This window comes from Syngnathoides biaculeatus, chromosome 2 (genome assembly GCF_019802595.1).
Source record: "Syngnathoides biaculeatus isolate LvHL_M chromosome 2, ASM1980259v1, whole genome shotgun sequence".
Lineage (NCBI taxonomy): Eukaryota > Metazoa > Chordata > Actinopteri > Syngnathiformes > Syngnathidae > Syngnathoides > Syngnathoides biaculeatus.
In genome coordinates, this window is record NC_084641.1 from 25,294,995 (window position 1) to 25,315,055 (window position 20,061).

General features: G+C 43.6%; 1 long non-coding RNA gene and 1 other non-coding gene across 4 annotated transcripts in view; both read right to left on the reverse strand.

The window, feature by feature from the left end:
- Positions 1-4,663: 4,663 nt before the first annotated feature.
- Positions 4,664-4,736, reverse strand: trnai-gau (transfer RNA isoleucine (anticodon GAU)). The gene has a single exon. It is a non-coding gene; the product is annotated as a tRNA-Ile (tRNA).
- A 244-nt stretch (positions 4,737-4,980) lies between these two features.
- The window catches only part of LOC133495243 (uncharacterized), a 38,404-nt gene continuing 23,323 nt past the window's right edge, over positions 4,981-20,061 (reverse strand). For 2 of the 3 annotated variants that reach the window (XR_009793523.1, XR_009793520.1), the window contains 3 exons: positions 8,634-9,102; positions 8,333-8,425; positions 4,981-5,216 (listed from right to left, as the gene is read on the reverse strand). This is a non-coding gene — a long non-coding RNA (uncharacterized LOC133495243). The remainder of the gene's footprint in view (positions 5,217-8,332; positions 8,426-8,633; positions 9,103-20,061) is intronic. The other variant, XR_009793526.1, reaches the window with a different exon arrangement.

Sequence of the window (20,061 nt, forward strand, 5' to 3'; positions counted from 1 at the left end):
TAAGAGTATAAATGGCGGAGGTCTAGTCGTCCCCGGGTCCTATATATACTGAGTCATTAGGGTTCATGAGGTGCAGGTGTGTGAGTGGTGATTGCCTTCCCCGCCCAACTTGGCTGGGCGCCAGGAGCATGACAAATCTCAAATTCAGGAGGGGCAGAGTGGTTTTCATTCTGGCCGGGAATGGGTGCACCAACTCTTCACCCAGGATCCTCGAGGGTGCATGGGAGTTGGCCCAACCAGTCTACAATTGTTTTGTGGACCTGTAGAAAGCATCAGACTGTGTCCCCTGGGGAATCCTGTGGGGGCTGCTTTGGGAGTATGGCGTACTGAACCTCCTGGTATGGGCTGTTTGGTCCGAGTACGACCGGTGTCAGAGTTTGGTGAGGGTTGTTCTCCGCCGAGGCTGCCCTTTGTCACCAAGTCTTCTTTCTTTTGAATTTCAGGCGCTGCCAGGGTGTAGAGGATGACCGATTTTGTGGCCTCAGTATTGGATCTCTGTTTTTTTACAGATGATGTGATTCTGTTGTCTTCATCAAATCATCACAACCGAGTGTGATGCAGCCGGGCTGAGAATCAGCACCTCCAAATCTGAGACCTTGGCCCTCAGTCGGAAAAGGGTGGCATGCCCTTTCCAGGTCAGGGATGAGATTCTGTCCCAAGTGGAGGACTTCAAGTATCTTGGGGTCTTGTTCACAAGTGAGGGAAGAATGGAACGGAGGATCGACAGGTGGATCGCTGCAATGTCTGCAGTGATGTTAACTTTGTATCAGTCCGTTGTGGTAAAGAAGGAGAATCTGGGTGTGCATGCTAAGGCTACTTCCTCTGCGACCCAACCCCAGATAAGGTGTAGAAAATGGATGAATGGATGAAAAAATACTGTTTTTTATCCTTGGTGCATTTTTGTTGTTTTGTGTTTAAATTTGGCCTTATCAGGGGTAGACACAATGCAACACTTGCATGATTTCTTTGCTATAGTTTATATGCCTGATGCAACAACCCACCCATTTTCTATCAGAGCCTGGAACAGTACTACCTTGGTATCGGGGCACTGATTGGGAATATAACCCATGCCGCCAGCACTCCATTATGAGCAATTTTGAAAGAAAGAGTTACCGTTATATTTTTCTTCAATAAAAACATGATTACAGAAGCGAGTATAATTGTTGATCCAAAATGACCTGAAGGTTGTATTCAATGTAAATCACATTGACTCTACGTGTGGGGGTTTAGACGTGTTGTAAATGTTGCATGCAATAGTTCTGGTTCTAATTCAGATAAAGGATTTCTGCTGCCCACACTTGACCCACTGGATACGAGGCCTTTTTAGTCACAGCTATTTGGGACATAGTATTATTAAAATGTGGAATATTAATTTCGTTAAAATGTGTATTAAATACGTTAAAATAAGTTAAGAACCTCTTAAAAGGCTCAGCACTGCTACTGCTAATGTTCATAGTTGTGTGCAATGATTGGATATTAACCTTTTTGCACAATTAAAGATAAGCAAATGTTTATTTCAGGACACAATAATATATTTTTTTTAGTTTAGCTTGTTTCACACATGCATTCATTAGTGTCTTTGTCTGTCCTAGGGATTATTTTTACAATTCTTTAAAATGTTTTTGCCAGCGGGCTTATGCCATCGAGCCAAATATTAATGAATGAAATAATGTCAAGGCTTTCCAATTCATCATGAATTATGTTTTGCTCAGTTAGTTATTTAAGTATCGTTAACCAAATATTAACCATTTTGTGTGATTGAATCCTCGTCTGGTTGTGTGAAATAGTCAACGGGTCTTTCGCAAAACAAATTATTTCTTCGTTGAACTAATCAATCAAATAGAAACGATCCTTGTTATCCCCGTCCGTGTTGCTCTGTTGTTGCAATGTATTTTCTCTCCAGCACAAGGCCATCATTTCCTAACTGAGTGATTCTTTTTGAGCACTTGTGCACTTGCATTAATCAATTTTTGTTGCACTTTCCCTGTCCATGCAGGGTCACAGAAAGCTGAATCCTGTCCCAGATGATACTGACCACCCCAAATTGCTCAAGCAGTAGGCTTTTACAGGGAAAGGTCATTTCATCGGTTGTCGTTAATGTCAGCTCCAACAACGCCTTCGGTTTTTTTTTTTTACATTTCTAGATCAACACACGTATTTGGAAATAATAATAAAGGGAAAAAAGATGTGTTTTATTGCCGTAACTGTGCCCACGAGTATGAGTCATTCGTCATGAATACTTCTAGCAAAGTAAAAAAAGTATTTGTCAATGTGGATGCTGAAAAATGTCAACAATCAAGACTTGCTTTTCCACCACCTTGTATACACTTGTAGTTACTGTATATTTATGCATGAATCCTTGAACATAGTTGCAAACCTATTTATGCATAAAAAAAATTCATACATTCATTTGTAGATCTGGGGATGCATTTTCACAGCTTTGTATGCTGTTGATGACATTTAAATATTATAGACATTTATACTGTGCATGCATTTACATATATATATATATATATATATATATATATATATATATCAGCTGTAAAGTGTTGCCCTCACAGTTCTGAGGACCCGGGTTCAATCCTGACCTCGTCTGTGTGGAGTTTGCATGTTCTTCCCGTGCCTGAGTGGGGTTTCTCCGGGCACTCCGGTTTCCTCCGCCATCCCAAAAACGTGCGACATTAATTGGACACTCTAAATTGCCCCTAGGTGTGATTGTGAGTGTGGCTGGTTGTCTGTACGGGTCCCCTGCGATTGGCTGGCAACCAGTTCAGGGTGTACCCCCGCCTACTGGCTGTTGACAGCTGGGATAGGCTCCAGCAATCCCCGCGACCCGGGCGCTCCAGTTTCCTATCACATCCCAAAAACAAACAATATTAATTGGAGAAGCTAAATTGTGCCTAGGTGTGATTCTGTGACTGTTGTCTGTCTCCATGTGCCCTGTGATTGTCTGCCTCCTAACCACTAACAACTGCAATAGGCTCCAGCACTCCCCGGGACCCTTGTGAGGATAAGTGGCTAAGAAAATGGATGGATGGATATATATATATAGAGAGAGAGAGAGCGCACAATTTTTTACACCAGATGCCGTTCCTGACGCAACCCTTCTCAGGGAGTGGAGGCCCCAGTGGGATACGAACCCACAACCCCTGGTTTACCAAACCAGTGCTCTAACCACCGAGCTACGGGGCCCCATGGATGGATGTATATATAATTATATTATTTATTTAGATGTAAATATATGTATGTATAGGTTTTTCTTTTGCATGTAGAGTTAAAATTCCAGTTTTGGAGCTAAAATATCTGCCACACAGATTTGCATTTGGTCTATTAAAATTGTCACATGAAAATGCTGGGTCACAGCCCAATTATGGGGTACGCAGAGTGCTGGTCTTTGTCTGCTCCAGCACAGTTGTTGAACGTCAGTAGGTGTCCAGAAGCTTTGCCTCCCTTAAGAGGGCTCTCATAATGCATGAGCAGGAGTCTCAGTGCCTGATCAGCAGAAAGATGACATTGATGCTCAGGCTTGCCATTTGTCCTACCAAGGCTCCCCCTATTTTATTACATGGCCAGATAGCATCTTTAATTCTACTTCCTTTAAAAAAAAAAAAAAAAAACACGGTTGATATACAGGTCATTAAACTTCCATTCATTATGGTTATTACCTGATAAGGCTTGCTGAGAGACGACGGTCACAAAGGCTTTTAACAGTGAGTAAAATGGTTGATTTTATTCAAAACTGTGCCCCTTTATGTATTATTCATCCACATAATCACTCACACATATCTGAAAAATAACAGGAGACATCCACTGGGTTGTCTTGTGATGGCCCAAAGCAGAACATTCATTAGTTTTCTGAACTGCTTATCCTCACGAGCGTCACGGGAATGTTGGAGCCGATCCCAGCCATCATTGGGCAGGAAGCAGGGTACACACTCTGAACTGGTTGCAAACCAATCGCGGGGCACATGGAGACAGGCAACAGTCACACTCACAATCACACCTTGGGGCAATTTAGAGGCTCCAATTAATGTTACATGTTTTTGAGATGTTTGAGGAAACCGGAGTATCCAGAGAAAACCCACGCAAGTACAGAGATAGCATGCAAACGATTCACAGGCGGGGCTGGGATTTGAACCCCGGTCCTCAGAACAGTGAGGCCAAAGCTCTCCAGCTGTTCCACCGTGCCGCCCCAAACAGAACGACAGAGCACAATTGAGTTGAGTAGTTTTTGTCAGCGTTTCAAGCATTTCATTACATGTATCCATTAATGCGCCACCAAGATCAACATAAACTGCTAATGTCTGTTCAAAAGTTCGAATACAGACAATTTCCTCATCAAGCGACATCTTCCAGCTTCTTGGTGAGAGTTGTACTGTGTTCATCATCTCACTTATAATGCACTGTAACTACATTTGACACTAACAACAGTAAAAAGAATCATCGTATAACCAGTGTCCTAATTGGATTGTATGTTTTTTTTGCTCACAAATCTCTTTCCTTTGGTCTGGCTTGTTGCTATATTAAACATGAGTAAAGTAAGTTTCTTTCAGCTTGTCCCTTTCGGGGTCGCCACAGCGTGTCATCTCAGATGAACGCACATATGTTTGGCACAATTTTTACGCCGGATGCCCTTCCTGACGCAACCCTTCTCAGGGAGTGGAGGCCCCAGTGGGATACGAACCCACAACCCCTGGTTTATCAAACCAGTGCTCTAACCACTGAGCTACAGGGCCTCATTTTATATTAAACATGAGTGAATCTAACAAATAGATTTGATGTTGGAGCCATGAATGTTTAATTGAATACATTTGTATTGTGTTGAGTATCCGGTGTAAATTACTGCTTAGAGCTAATCCAACGAATGTAGCTTTCAGGTTCCGAAGTTAAAGAAAAATTACATTATTCACCTGTTTCCTGTTTTGCTTGTGAGCTGAGTAACCCCCCCCCACGCACACACACACACACAACACACACACACACACACACACACACACACACACCCTGTCCCCCCCACGAGCGGTAGTGGTGGTAGTGTGGGGAGGGGGAGGGAGGACTTCCTTGCAAGTCAATACCAAACCATCTGCTCCGGCTCTTGTAGCGAGCAAGGACCCAGCAGAGAATTACACCCAGAGGAGCTCTGATTTAGATGAACAAAGTACATACAGGATAGTCCAGAGGCCCAGCGATGGTCAAATCATCATCTGGCCATCCAACTGTGTCGGAAAGGGGGAAAAAAAAGTCAACTTTAGAAACTGAGAGGAAAGCATTGCTATTTTTCCGCTCCGACCCGACCCTGACCTAACCCTTGAGCTGACCTAGTTACGACTCCCTGAAAAAGGAGGCATCAAGAGCAATCTGTGGAAACTCAGGAGAAACTGCAGTATCTGCTGTAGGTGTTTCAGCAGTAACTACAGAGACAAAAACAACTAATGAAATATCCTGCGCCGTTCTATCATAATTTCCACAAAACAGATCCATCATGCAAACACTACACAAAATTCCGCCCACAATGCCAGTGCACAGAAACACTCTTTTCTACTTTCTTCCCATCATTTATGCAAAAAAACACAGTGGGAAAAAAAAAAACCATGCAAATGAGAACACACATACACACAAATGGAGTCTAGTTGGGTAAAATTAAATATAGTTCAGTTTAAAAAGAGTCTCCAGTGCAATGAGTTGGAAATCCAAGGCAATTAAATGTCTCAGTGCAGAGGAAACATTTTCTCCGCAATCAAGCTTCTGCTCACATTCCATTATGCTGTCACTGACAGTCATCCGCAATGAATCCCACGTTGACTTTGATCTACACTAAATGGTGAGTTATAAAAATGTACGATATAATGCTATACATTTCACTACTCATTTTCTTAGCCGTTTATCCTCACGAGGGTCGCGGGAGTGCTGGAGCCTATCCCAGCTGTCAACGGGCAGGAGGCGGGGTACACCCTGAACTGGTTGCCAGCCAATCGCAGGGCACGTCGAGACAAACAGCCGCACTCGCAATCACACCTAGGGGCAATTTAGAGTGTCCAATTACTGTTGCATGTCTTTAAGAAGTGGGAGGAAACCGGAGTGCTCGGAGAGAACCCACGCAGGCACGGGAGAACATGCAGACTCCACACAGGTGGGTCCGGGATTGACCACTTTTTAGCTGAGCCACTGTGCTGCCTGCAAAAAGGAACCTTTCAATTTTTTTTTTTAACTATTGATTATGTGTGTTGTATAATCCTCAAAAAAAACATAAAAAACTCAACATAATTAAGACATATATACATATACTGGAATGTATAGGCAGAACGCTGGCACAGCTGGAAAGCGTTGGCCTCACAGTTCTGAGGTCCAACGTTTGATCCCGGCCCCGCCTCTGTGGAGTTTACATGTTCTCCCCGTGCCTGCGTGTGTTTCCTCCGGGCACTCCAGTTTCCTCCCACATCCCCAAAACATGCAACATTAATTGGACACTCTAAATTGGCCCTCGGTGTGATTGCGAGAGCGTCTGTTTGTCTCGATGTGCCCTGCGATTGGCTGACAACCAGTTCAGGGTGCACGCTGCCTCCTTCCCGTGGACAGCTGGGATAGGTTGCAGCACTCCCGCCACCCTCGTGGGGATAAATTGGCGAAGAAAATGGATAGATGGATACTGAACTGTATAGCTTTATATACTATTTTTATATAACTCACCATTTAGTGTAGATCAAAGTCAACGTGGGATTCATTGCGGATGACTGTCAGTGACAGCATAATGGAATGTTAGCAGAAGCTTGATTGCGGAGAAAATGTTTCCTCTGCACTAAGACATTTAACTGCCTTGGATTTCCAACTCATTGCACTGGAGACTCTTTGGAAACTGAACTATATTTAATTTTACCCAACTAGACTCCATTTATTGTGTATGTGTGTTTTTGCGTAAGATAACTCTTTGGTATTGTTTGCTAGCTTGTTACATATTCACAAATGAGCACGTAATTAAAATAAAATTCTCTTCCCGTGGTGTGAAAAAAAAGTAATTCAGAATTAATCAATATCAATGTTTTGGGTAGTATAATTTTCTTTACAAAAGAGAGAATTTGTGGCTGTTATATATGGATTTATTTTTTTTTTTTGCGCTTTATTGAGTGATAGTATTCAAACTTGTGTAATGTTACTACAAACAATTAGAAGGTGCCATCTGGTTGCTCTGGACGCTCCATTAGGTACACCTGCACTCCTAAAGCATTGATGTGCATAAAAGGTGCATCATGAAATTCTAAAAAACAATTCATTAAAAAAAAAAAAAAATCCCTTGAACAAGAAATTCTACACTCACCCATTCACTGAAGAACTTGCTTTGCTGGAGCCTCACCCCACTGATTTAGGTGAAAGGCGGTCTACACCCTGAACTGGTCACCGACCAATCACAGGGCACAAATTGCCCATTGCAAGTTCACAACGATGCGCAATTTCCAATTAACCTGCCGTGTATGTTTTGGGAATGCCAGGAGTTCCCACAGAAAACACACGCAGGCACGGGGAGAAGGAGACTCCTGGGTATGTCAGCGTGATAAGCGGGAGTCTGTAGCGCTTCACTGTTTCTTGAATGCTAATGCATGTTTCGGAAGATGTGCATGAATGCCTAACTGCCCAAGATTTTGTTTGCTGTCTTAAATGTAGTATTGCACTGCATTTTCCATTGGCAGCCCAAATCAGAAAACCAAATCGGATTGGACAGAAAAGACATATGTCCATGAAAATCTATGCCAAAACATTCATCCTGATTATGGAGGAGAAAGAACTCACAACAGCAACAATTTTAACATGACCATTAAGAAACGGGATCCTTGTGAGGATAAGCAGCTAAGAAAATGGATGGATTGCACTAAAAAAGTAAAAATGTAAAAGGAGAACATTAAATAAGAAAAACTATTTAAAACGTGATGGTGACAGTTTGAAACCGAAATGATTTAATTCTTTTGTCATAATTATTTTGAATATAATTTTCTTTTGAATCTCTGTTAAAAAAAACAACAAGAAAAACAGATGTCAGCCAATGAACCAGAATTGATTGTGTTCACATAACACATGACTTCCTTCCATCCATTTTCTTTGCCGCTTATCCACACACGGGTCGCAGGGAGTGCTGGAGCCTATCCCAGCTGTCAACGGGCAGGAGGCGGGGTACACCCTGAACTGGTTGCCAGCCAATCGCAGGGCACATAGAGACAGACAGCAGTCACACTCACAATCAGACCTAGGGACAATTTAGAGTGTCCAATTAATGCATGTTTTTTGGGATGTGGGAGGAAACACACACACACACAGACACGGGGAGAACATGCAAACTACTCACAGGCGGGGCTGGGATTGAACCTGGGACCTCAGAAATGTGAGGCCAATGCTTTCCAGCTGAGCCACCGTGCAGCCTAACACGTAACTTCAAGAACTGAAATGGAGATGTTGCACAGATAAGTTTTTTTTTTTTCAACATTCATGAACCAAAGAGCATCTTGTATTTCACATGAGAAAAATTGCACGGCACACCGCCGAACAAATATGCCACACACACAAAAAAAAAAAAAAAAAATATATATCAATTGACACAGATGATCTTAATTTGAAATGTGGGTCTGTTTAGTGTAACACAAACAAACCTGATGAGATATAATTGCAGCAATGGAAAGCAGAGCCGCAAAAACTCAGAGGAAAAAAAAAGTGTAATTATTTTTTTTTATGGCAGTTGTCATGCTTGAAGAGCGCCGCTCGCATAAATAGGTTGCGGAAAACGTCGGCTACTTCTGGGATTTCTTTATGAGCGCCAGGGCCAAGCGTCTCATTTCGGATGATTTCACAAGGCGTGTGGTATTTTTTTGTCTCGCAAACACGACTGACTGTTTGGATTTGGCGATGAAGTTTCGGCAACCTGCTAGCTGACTTTGAGAGGCCTCTCAATTCCCTCGGTGGTTTTCCTCAACAGATGCTTGTTTCCCGGTCTGTTCACACAGTTGAACAAAATACTCTCGGTCTTTGTTTTGAAATGAGGGGTGTTTTGTTTGGAGATGTCATTTAAGTCTGCGAGGAAAACCAGGCACTCTTCGGCAGCTTCACGCAGACTTGGCTCCCCTGTAAAGCAAAGCAGAGAAAAATGAAATAAATGCAAAATTTTCTTCGAACCACAAGTCGCATGAAAACGTCCACCTGGGTCAGAATTTTCTCCTGGGAGTTATTTTAAAAGTATTTTTCCATCACTACCGCTGCAGTCTCACTCAAAGCATGTCATTGACTTATCGACTTCTGTATCTTGCTAATTGCCAATTAGAAACGGAAAAGAACAAGAACAGAAACCATCAAGCATAAATGATGGTTAAATCTGATCATCGTTAAGGATGTTAATACTACAAAAAGAATATCGTGGGGGTTATCCAGACTTAAGTCTTCTGAGCTGGTGATTACTTGTCTTTGTTTGATATTGGGTTAATAGAATGAGCTTAATTTTTTTTTTTTCACAATACAATTCTCATTAATTGGACACTCTAAATTGCATATATATATATATATATATATATATATATATATATGGCGGGACGGTGGATCAGATGGAACACGTTGGCCTCACAGTTCTGAGGTCCCTAGTTAAATCCCAGACCCACCTGTGTGGAGTTTGCATGTTCTGTTTAATTATGTATTATTAGATACAGTATTATATATATGCGGTGGAACACCTGTAAAGCATTGGCCTCGCAGTTCTGAGTACCGGGGTTCGAATCCCTGCCCCACTTGTGTGGAGTTTGCATGTTCTCCTGCCTGAGTGGGTTTAATCCGGGTACTCCAGTTTCCTCCCACATCCCAAAAACAGGCAACATTAATTGGACACTCTAAATTGCCCCAAGGTGTGATTTGTTTCTACGTGCCCTGCGATTGGCTGGCAACTAGTTCAGGATGTATCCCACCTCCTGCCCGTTGACAGCTGGGATAGGCTCCAACACTCCCGTGACACTTGTGAGGAGAAGCGGCGGAGAAAATGGATGGATGGAATACAATTCTGACAAATCATGTAACACATCAAACCAAGCTGACCTTCATAACATTCAAAAGAACAAAGATATTTCTACTGATGCAAACAAATGCAAATATATCAGGGAAATATGTGCAATTTGTGATGGAGAAAGTGTTGCACAAACTTGCCAAAATGATTTCCATTTTGTCATTTTCTTAAAAAAATGACACAATGTTGCAACCATTGCATAATGAGGGACTTAATCCCAAAAAAGTCACTCACCAGCCACATAAGCTACACCAGCTCTTAGAATTTAATACACAAGTTCTGTTTCTGTTGAGATTGAAAAATGATAGTAATGTGCTGCTTCTTCTTTTGCTTATTCATCGTTTAACTCCAAATACTGAACATGCAGGCGTCTACGCAAGCTGGAATTGAGAAGTCAGGACGTTACCGTGTCTTGCTGACAAGGTGCCAGGTGTGGAAATTCTAGAAACGGCAAAACAAAGGTAAAATGAAAGTCGAGGACAATACGTCAATTAGCTGCTTACTGACATGGTCCTGTCGGTCCAGCCCTCCAGCACGGCCGCGCTGATTGGGAGGCGCACACCTGCGCCTCATGCTGGCTGATTGGCCCCGCTGTATATAGGACCATGGGGACGGCTGGTCCAGCCCCAGATCGTTGCAACTCATGCCCCGTTCCAGCACTCCCGTGTCCCTGATCGTCAACCCGTGTGCACCTACATCCGCCTGTTCTCCGACCGACCCCGTAAGCCTGACTCCTTTCATACTCCTGCCTGCTTTGATCAATTTCCCCAGTACTGACTCCCGCCTGCCCGCTGACCTGCTCTCTACGCCCGACGTCCCCGACTACCGCTGCTGCACCTGACTGCCTGCCCGATCCCCGACCTTGGAATAATAAACGTTTTTCCCGAATTACCTCTGCATCTCCCGACTCCTGCATTTGGGTCCTACCTCTGTTTCAATGGGTCGTGACACTTACAGGTAGAGTGAAGGCTTGATTTGGTACAAACTTGATGAAACCTACTGGTATATGTTTTATGATTTTTAAGTGATAACCTGAAGCAAAGCCTGAGTTAGAAAGGCCCAATGGCGCTACCAGCTGAGTAAGGATCAAGTTCATGGCTAATTCTGTGGAGCGGCGTTCGAATGCCGGCCACGCCTATGTGAAGTTTGCATGTTCTCCCCGTACCTACATGGGTTTTCTCTGGGCACATGGTTTCCTCCCGCATCCCAAAAACAAGCATTAATTGGGGAGTCTAAATTGCCCCTAGATGTAAATGTGAGTGTGACTGTTGTTTGTCTCCATGTGCCCGGCGATTGACTGGCAATCAGTGCCCGATGACAGGTGGAATAGGCTCTTGCACTTCCGTGACCCTCATGAGGATAAGCCGCTCAGACAATTGATGGATGGATTTTCCAACCACTACATCGCCAAGCCACCTTCCGCCTGAGAGAACTCTCCATGGTGCTGAACGGTTTGAGGCCCGAACTGCAGCCCAATCATAGGGCATCCTAAACCATGATCCAAGCAAGCAAAACCAAGACGAGTCACAGGTTTTCAGACTTTCTTGTAGTATGGGATTTTTGGTTTGAGTTTGCATACATTCTCAGGTTGTAATAGTATCCACAGGATCAACTACTCGGGTATTAAAAGTGACTCATTATCGTTGGGATCTTAACTTGGTTGATTAAAAACCAGCTGTTGTGCTAAAAATCAGGTTTTGAATCGTCTACATGTGGGGATGTTGCTTAGCTAGGCTGCTATAGCGTTTTCCCCAATTTCTTGTTACAGTGTAGACCAGAGGTGAAACTAAGTCACTTATGGCAAGGCTCAAGTCCTAACCGTAAAGTCAAGAGCAAGTCCCAAGTCACTGTGGGGGAATGAAATCAAATTTTTTTTTTTTTTTAAAAAAAAGCAAGTCAAGTCGAGTTGCCACAAAATTTCAAGCAAGTCGAGTCCATACTTGGTTTAAACAAATCGCAAGTCAAATTATATAATCTTGCTCCGTATTCACACAAGATAAAAGTGAAATTAACAACAACTGAAATTATGATTGAAGTTTATGTTATATTACTGATTGCCACATCTGCCTCGCAGTTCTGTGGACCGGCGTTCGAATTCCGACCCCACCTGTGTGGAGTTTGCATGTTCTCCCTGTGTGGGTTTTCTCCAGGCATGCCGGTTTCCTCCCACATCCCAAAAACATGCAACATTAATCGGACACTCTAAATTGCCCCAAGGTGTGATTGTGACTGCGTCTGTTTGTTTCAATGTGCCCTGCGATTGGCTGGCAACCAGTTCAGGGTATACCCTGCCTCCTGCCCGTTGACAGCTGGGATAGGCTCCAGCACCCCCGCGACCCTCGTGAGGATAGGCGGCTAAGAAAATGGATAGATGCCCATACAGACAGCAGCTGCATTTGGAGAATTCTTCTTCGGCTTGTCGGCATCGCAGTGGGGCGTCTACAACTCCGTCGTTGCATTGCCGTCACTTTACGCCCTCAACAATGGAGGCACAGAATTCGATGTCCCTGCCTCCCCCGGAACATGGTTGAAGTTTTTCCTGAAGGTAGGAATTATGTTTTCCAAGAAGCGACCCCACCAACCGCCGGTAAATCTTTACATACGTTTCGGTCTGTTAGGTCAGAACAGCACCACCTTTTCCTCTTCAATCGGATCAAGATACTAGCATTTGGTACTCATTGACACTCCTGCCCCTTTCCTCACCCTATCCACGTGGCATAGGGCAGTAGGGCAGGGGCGCCAACCAGGTCGGTTCCTTAGGGTTAGTGGATCAATCCCAAGGCTTTTTGAAAACAGTAGACATAATATTTGTAGGGACTTCTTTTGTTGTTGTAGGATTTTTCTTTATCATCTGTCCTTCCTATGAAATTTGCAGCATGATTCAGGTACAGGGCAGTCAGAAAGCCACTTGATTTTCTATTGCATAAACAATGAAGTAGATGCATATTTGCATCAAGACAGCATATGCAGACCAACACCATTTACTGTAAGTAAGTTTCTTTCGGCTTGTCCCGTAAGGGGTCGCCACAGCGTGTCATCTCAGATGAACGCACGTATTTGTTTGGCACAGTTTTTACAGCAGACGCCCTTCCTGACACACCGCCTCTTGGGGAGTGGAGGCCCCAATGGGATACGAAATCATGACCCCTGGTTTACCAAACCAATCCTCTAACCACTGAGTTATGGGGCCTCCAACTCACTATATACTGCACATGACAAAAATGTTCTCCTGATCTGTTTGGCAAAAGTTCTAATCCCTGTAGAAATTTGAAAACCTGTTGAGTTTAGAGCAGATTTTAATAGCGGCGCCCCAGATCTGAAATCAACAATCTTTTTTTCTCAATTTTACATTTTGAAACTGTTTTGATGTTTGTGTGTACTTGGAGTGAAGTTAGACAAATTGTGCTGGGTGCCACGTGCAATCATTTCATACAGTATTCTGACTGAACTGAGTGGGCTCCCCGCATTTCATCATTTCGACAGCACCAACCACAAGGTTAGTTACACCGCTTTAATATCTTTCTAAATGTTTCCGTAACATCACCAGTGTTCAGTTTTCTGTGCACGTTATGTTTTTAATCAGCGTACTTCTTTGATCATGTGTGGTTCCATCAATCATCAAATGATGCTTTATGCTTTTGAGACAGATGCAAAGCATTAACGACCAAGGTCCAGGATATTTATTTATTCAGAAAACCAACATCTCTTGCTCAATACTAATCAGTGTAGAAGTTATCCAGAGAATTCACGATGTGCAGAGAGGGGGCTATGAGTGCTCGAGCAGGTGCCCCTTTTTCCCCTGAATCCAACCCTCTGAACAATTTGCTTCCCCAATTCTCCAGTAAGGAGTTACAAATTTGTACTGCATGGCCACAGATGAGCATTCGGTGCCCACTTCATTTACATAGTTTCCACAATTTAGAAAAAAAAAAAAGTTCCAATGGCCCCCGTTTTACTTTGAACATCTGCCCCTCCAAAATTCTCTGCACGCACGGAGCATCATGAAACTATTCAATTGACGGGAAAAATTCTGATTTGCTGGAATGTGTGTGTACATTCCCTCATTTGAGCCAAAGCAAATGTTGTGAAGTATAAATGTCAGCAGATCAGTTTCATATCTGTCTTCTTCTTCTTCTTCTTTTCCTTTCGGCTTGTCCCGTTAGGGGTCGCCACAGCGTGTCATCTTTTGCCATCTTAGCCTATCTCCTGCATCTTCCTCTCGAACCCCAACTGCCCTCATGTCTTCCCTCACCACATCCAGAAACCTTCTCTTTGGTCTTCCTCTCGCTCTTTTGCCTGGGAGCTCCATCCTCAGCATCCTTCTACCAATATACTCACTCTCTCGCCTCTGAACATGTCCAAACCATCGAAGTCTGCTCTCTCGAATCTTGTCTCCAAAACATCCAGCTTTGGCTGTCCCTCTAATGAGCTCATTTCTAATCCTATCCAACCTGGTCACTCCGAGCCGTCTCTCATCATGGCCGGCCTCACCACTGTTTTGTAAACTTTGCCCTTCATCCTAGCAGACACTCTTCTGTCACATAACACACCAGACACCTTTCGCCAGCTGTTCCAACCTGCTTGGACCCGTTTCTTCACTTCCTGACCACACTCTCCAATGCTCTGTATTGTTGACCCCAAGTATTTGAAGTCGTCCACCCTCGCTATCTCTTCTCCCTGTAGCCTCACTCTTCCCCCTCTACTTTTCTCATTCGCGCACATATATTCTGTTTTACTTCGGCTAATCTTCATTCCTCTCCTTTCCAGTGCATGTCTCCATCTTTCCAATTGTTCCTCTGCATGCTCCCTGCTTTCACTGCATATGACAATATCATCTGCGAACATCATGGTCCAAGGGGATTCCAGTCTAACCTCATCTGTCAGCCTATCCATTACCACTGCAAACAGGAAGGGGCTCAGAGCTGATCCCTGATGCAGTCCCACCTCCACCTTAAATTCCTCTGTCACACCTAAGGCACACCTCACCATTGTTCTGCTGCCATCATACATGTCTTGGACTATTTCAACATACTTCTCTGCCACACCAGACTTACGCATGCAGTACCACAGTTCCTCTCTTGGTACTCTGTCATAGGCTTTCTCTAGATCCACAAAGACACAATGTAGCTCCTTCTGACCTTCTCTGTACTTTTCCACGAGCATCCTCAAGCCAAATAATGCATCTGTGGTACTCTTTCTAGGCATGAAACCATACTGTTGCTCGCAGATACTTACTTCTGTCCTGAGTCTAGCCTCCACTACTCTTTCCCATAACTTCATTGTGTGGCTCATCAACTTTATTCCTCTATAGTTCCCACAGCTCTGAACATCCCCTTTGTTCTTAAAAATGGGAACCAGAACACTTTTCCTCCATTCTTCAGGCATCTTTTCGCCCGCTAGTATTCTGTTGAATAAGTTGGTCAAAAACTCCACAGCCATCTCTCCAAATTGCTTCCATACCTCTACCGGTATGTCATCAGGACCAACTGCCTTTCCATTTTTCATCCTTTGTAGTGCCTTTCTGACTTCCCCCTTAGTAATCATTTCCACTTCCTGGTCCTTCACTCTTGCCTCTTCAACTCTTCCTTCTCTCTCATTTTCTTCATTCATCAACTTCTCAAAGTATTCTTTCCATCTATTTAGCACACTACCGGCACCAGTCAACACATTTCCATCTCTATCCTTAATCACCCTAACCTTCTGCACATCCTTCCCATCTCTATCCCTCTGTCTGGCCAACCTGTAGAGATCCTTTTCTCCTTCTTTCGTGGTATTGAAAAGCTAATAAAGCAGCAGAGGTACATGGGCATAATTGTTGCAGCATCTTCTGGAGTCAGCGGCATTCATCAGCTTCATGTTTTCAAAATGATTGCAAGCTGTATAATGCAATTATCCAGTTAGTGTCATTTTCATTACGTTCTCAACATTACAGAATTCAACTCAAACCGTCGCTTTTGCTGCAGTTATTATTCGATAATAATTTGTTCTTGTAACTACAGGACCCCAGTGACAACCCGCATTCATCGGCTGCGCCAGGCAGCAATAAAATCTCTTAAACATGTAAATCCGCAAATAATTAAATGCAGAAATAGAAAACAGCAACACAGTACAAGATTGGCGAGGAAGAACGTTCAGTCACGTGTTTATAGTTTGCGTGCTCTTCCTGCTTGTGTGGGTTTCGCCGCACTCTCCAAACAACTCCCACAATCTAAAATCATATTTTCAGGTTCACTGGAGATTGTCCATGGGTGTGAATGCCAGTGTGACTGGTTGTCCTTTGATCGGCCCACCCCCTCTCATTTAAGATTTATTTATTTAAATGCTCTAAACAGGGATCAACACAACCCACTCCAAGGGCAGTTGGATCAATAGACTGTTCGATTCAACACAAAACGGCACTTTTGCGAAGGAAGACCACACACACACACACACAATATTACCGGCCTATCTTGTGTGATGACTGTGACGCTGATCAAAAGTGTCTTTCCCATGAAGAGACGGGCAGTTGGAGAATGACGGAGCTGACCACGGAAAATTAGGAAAGACAGGTGGAGCCTGCGGGCGGCACAGAAATTAAGACGTTCTTCCCAATTGGTCTCCCATCCCAGCTTGATCTAAAGATATCTTCTTGATGCCTTGTGATAGCTCTATTTGCATAATACATGTTTGAAACAATGTGGTGAGGCTTTGAGGGACTATATGCTCACTTACACAATGCTGTACGGCCTTGTTTCCGAGACGAAATTGATTTTGTATGGTTATCGTCATGAGTGTAGTACTTCTGTTGGACCTCGGGTGGCGCTTCGTGGCCCTCTTGCCTCTCTTCACATCTGCAACCATGTCACTAATCATCCTTCATTACCACCTGCATTAAAGGCTGCCAGATCCCAGAAATCCTTGCCAAGGTATTAGCGTTTCACCTGCGGTACAGCAGGTATCCACTTCCACGTGAGATAGACCAGTCTCACAGTAGATACCCTTCTGACCTCCATGTTCTTCCTTCTCTTCAGTGCTTCTTCCGTGTTCCCCGCTGTGCTGACCTCCTCCAGCACGCCGCCTAGCGCTCCACCTGCCGATGTCACCGGCTGCCGCGCATTCCCCGTCTCGCCGGCCTTGCAATACGCCCCAAAGTATCCACCTTAATATCCGCTTCAATAAACCTTTCACCTCAACCCTTTCTGCCTCCGCTCGCATCTGGGTCCCCGTCAATATCAGATCATGGAAGCTGTACAGTTCATCAGTAGAAAGGTCTAGCTTCAGTATATACTGCAAACGGTATTTTTTTTTTAACTTTGCGTCAAGTTCTGCTGTCTCTTTCCTGAGGCTCCGCCCCTCTTCCTCTCCTCACCGCCCTTCGCCCCATTAGTTTGTCCGAATAATTGCAGTGTTAGAACCAGAGAGAAATTCATTTGGATAATCAACGACTGCCTGGTATAAACCAGTACTGTACTCCACAACTCCGCCAGATTGAGAATGGTTAGTTGAGTACAAACTTTGGAAGAAAAAAAAAGTCTGCCTGTGTCCAGACTAGGCACCTTTTCTCCACCCAATGTAATAAGCCGAGCATAAAAAAAAAAAAAAAAACAGAAGCAAGATTTTCATAACATTGTTTTTTCTCATTTTATCCTTCCACGTGTATTTGCCTTTCTTGAAATCAAGTCTCGACCTTCCCAGTTGGATTTTTCATGTCTTAAGGCTTCTTAATATTCACATGTGAGGTAACCGTGTTTTCATTGCTGCGGGTCTGTTGCGCATCATTTGCCTTCATACTCGAGCCTTCATGCTCAGTTTTGAAAAATCTACTGCAGTTCTTCTCCAAGTCAGACATGTCGCTACGGCTGGTATTGGCTTGGATGCGGGGTTTCCTTAGCACATTTTAATGATTTCAGGGAGCCATTTTTTCCTTTCCTTTCCGTAACAAGGAACAAAGCAACAAAACGGCGACCATGGTAGTGTGTCTGCTTGAACAAATGTACCTAAATGACAAGATGAGATGTTTAATTGTGCTCCGAAATCGTTCGAGAAGGCAGTTACATTCCTTGCAGTGCAACTTTTTTGACGTGTGCGGCACATGCTACGCAGAGGTCCTGCGCGGGGCAATTAGCGGGTCGCACGATGCAATATTGGCGTTGTCGGCTGCGCAACCGCATGAGCATAGAGTGGCCTTTACTTGTGCTTTCATTGGTGACACGATAGAGTAGTTGCGAAGAGTGAAAGGGTAGCAAGAGGGGTCACTAGGCTCAAATGCTGATTTTATTTGTGCATGCATTATGCCCAATACGACCACTCATCTTCGACTGCATATTTTCAATTCACCCTCCACAATTTCACACTCATGGGAGCCATCCACTTTCACCACCCCAGCGCTATGACACTGCCTATAGTCTGTGTTTTTCCGCTATTGTCACTGTCTGCAACTCCTCCCTGCAAAAAGGGCATCTGAAATCGGTTTATCAGATTCTAAATGCTACTTTGTCTGACAAAATCTGTAATCCATAGAAGGGTACGTATTTAGACTTGTATTTGACATAGACTTCATTGATCTTAACATCTCTGAAGCTAATTTTGGCCTTAAAACAAACCTCACGCCATCCTGGGTTTAAAACTGGCATGTGTGTTTTCCAGTGAATGGCAGTAAAGCTTACGACGAGCTCTTGTTCGCCGTTTCACTTCCATTTGATGCTGTTTTTGTGAGTGACTGGTTTGAAAATGAACATAATAATTGAGCTTCCCAACCATTTGACCTCAGACAGCTAATTTTAATGGACAATCCCTGCATTGTGAAGATTTAGATTTAGAACATTTCCCTGTTTCTATCAGTCCTTCACAAGTAATAATGAGAACCGTAAGAGGATTACATCAACGATGCATCATTTGCCATCTACGTATCTACATATACTCTACTAAATATAGCGCCTTAATGTCTGTTCACCAGGCACATTGTCCTGTTTCCTCCTGATGAAATTTAGTAGATAAAAGGGGAAGAAGAAAAAAACAACCAGAGAGAAGTGCGTTCTTCTCCTTTCAGAGTGAAGAATGGTCTCGGAGATGTGATTAACACACACGGTTGTCAGATTATTGGCTCCAGCTGTGGAGGACGAGTGAGGAGGGGCTCTCTCCGAGCTCTGCTGTGTTTCGTCATCCTGAGCCGCCGAGAGGGTCAGAACGAGAGTTACATCTCCTCTCCAGGAAGAAGGTATTCCGATGTCCAAGGCTAATTATTTCTTCTGCCTTTTCCTCCCATCACTGCTCAGTTAATCGAGTATGTAAACGTGACCCTCGGATAAGTCACAGAGGGTGATTGAAAAAACTCGCTGCCTGCCATAAAGATGCTCCCACCTCTTCCTGTGCTCTTATTCATTCCACCAATTCGACCATCACTCTTCTCCACAGGCCACATGGCTCATAATTTATAGTTCCTCTGAAATGCTCAAGCACATTTTCTGGAACAGACGTGCATTTGCAATGGGAATTGAAGTGTGACTGCTTCATTCATTTGAGAACAGAGAAAATTTCATTTTTCTCCGCGAGAGCTCATCGCTTTGCAAAACTTCACCAGTCGCAGCCCTGCCGCAAAACATGTTCTCATGTCTAATGAGATGCAGTACAAGTGGTGAAGCGATAGCACCAACTAACTGTAACCTGAAGTGTTCACCATGTGAAGGCTTTCCTTACCAGCAAGAACTGCTCCGGAAATGAATGAATGAATGAACGAATGACTGTCATTGTTATCATACAAAACAGTACAATGAAATTGGAGAGCCTCTCCCGCGTCAGTGCATACATAAAATAAAATACATAAAAAAATAAGGATAAAATATCAATATAAATAGATGAAAATCCATGTGTAAAATGGAATACATAAAATGTATTGCTTCAGATATTCAAATCAGCATGCTTTTGCATTAATAGCGCAGCTGGAGGAAAGATGAGAGTGCAGGCTGGAAATGGCTCCTGGAAAAAAATGTAGTTTCTCAGTCTGTTGGTCCTTTGCTTTTGCGCATCTGTACCTCCTTCCAGATGACAGGAGCTCAGTT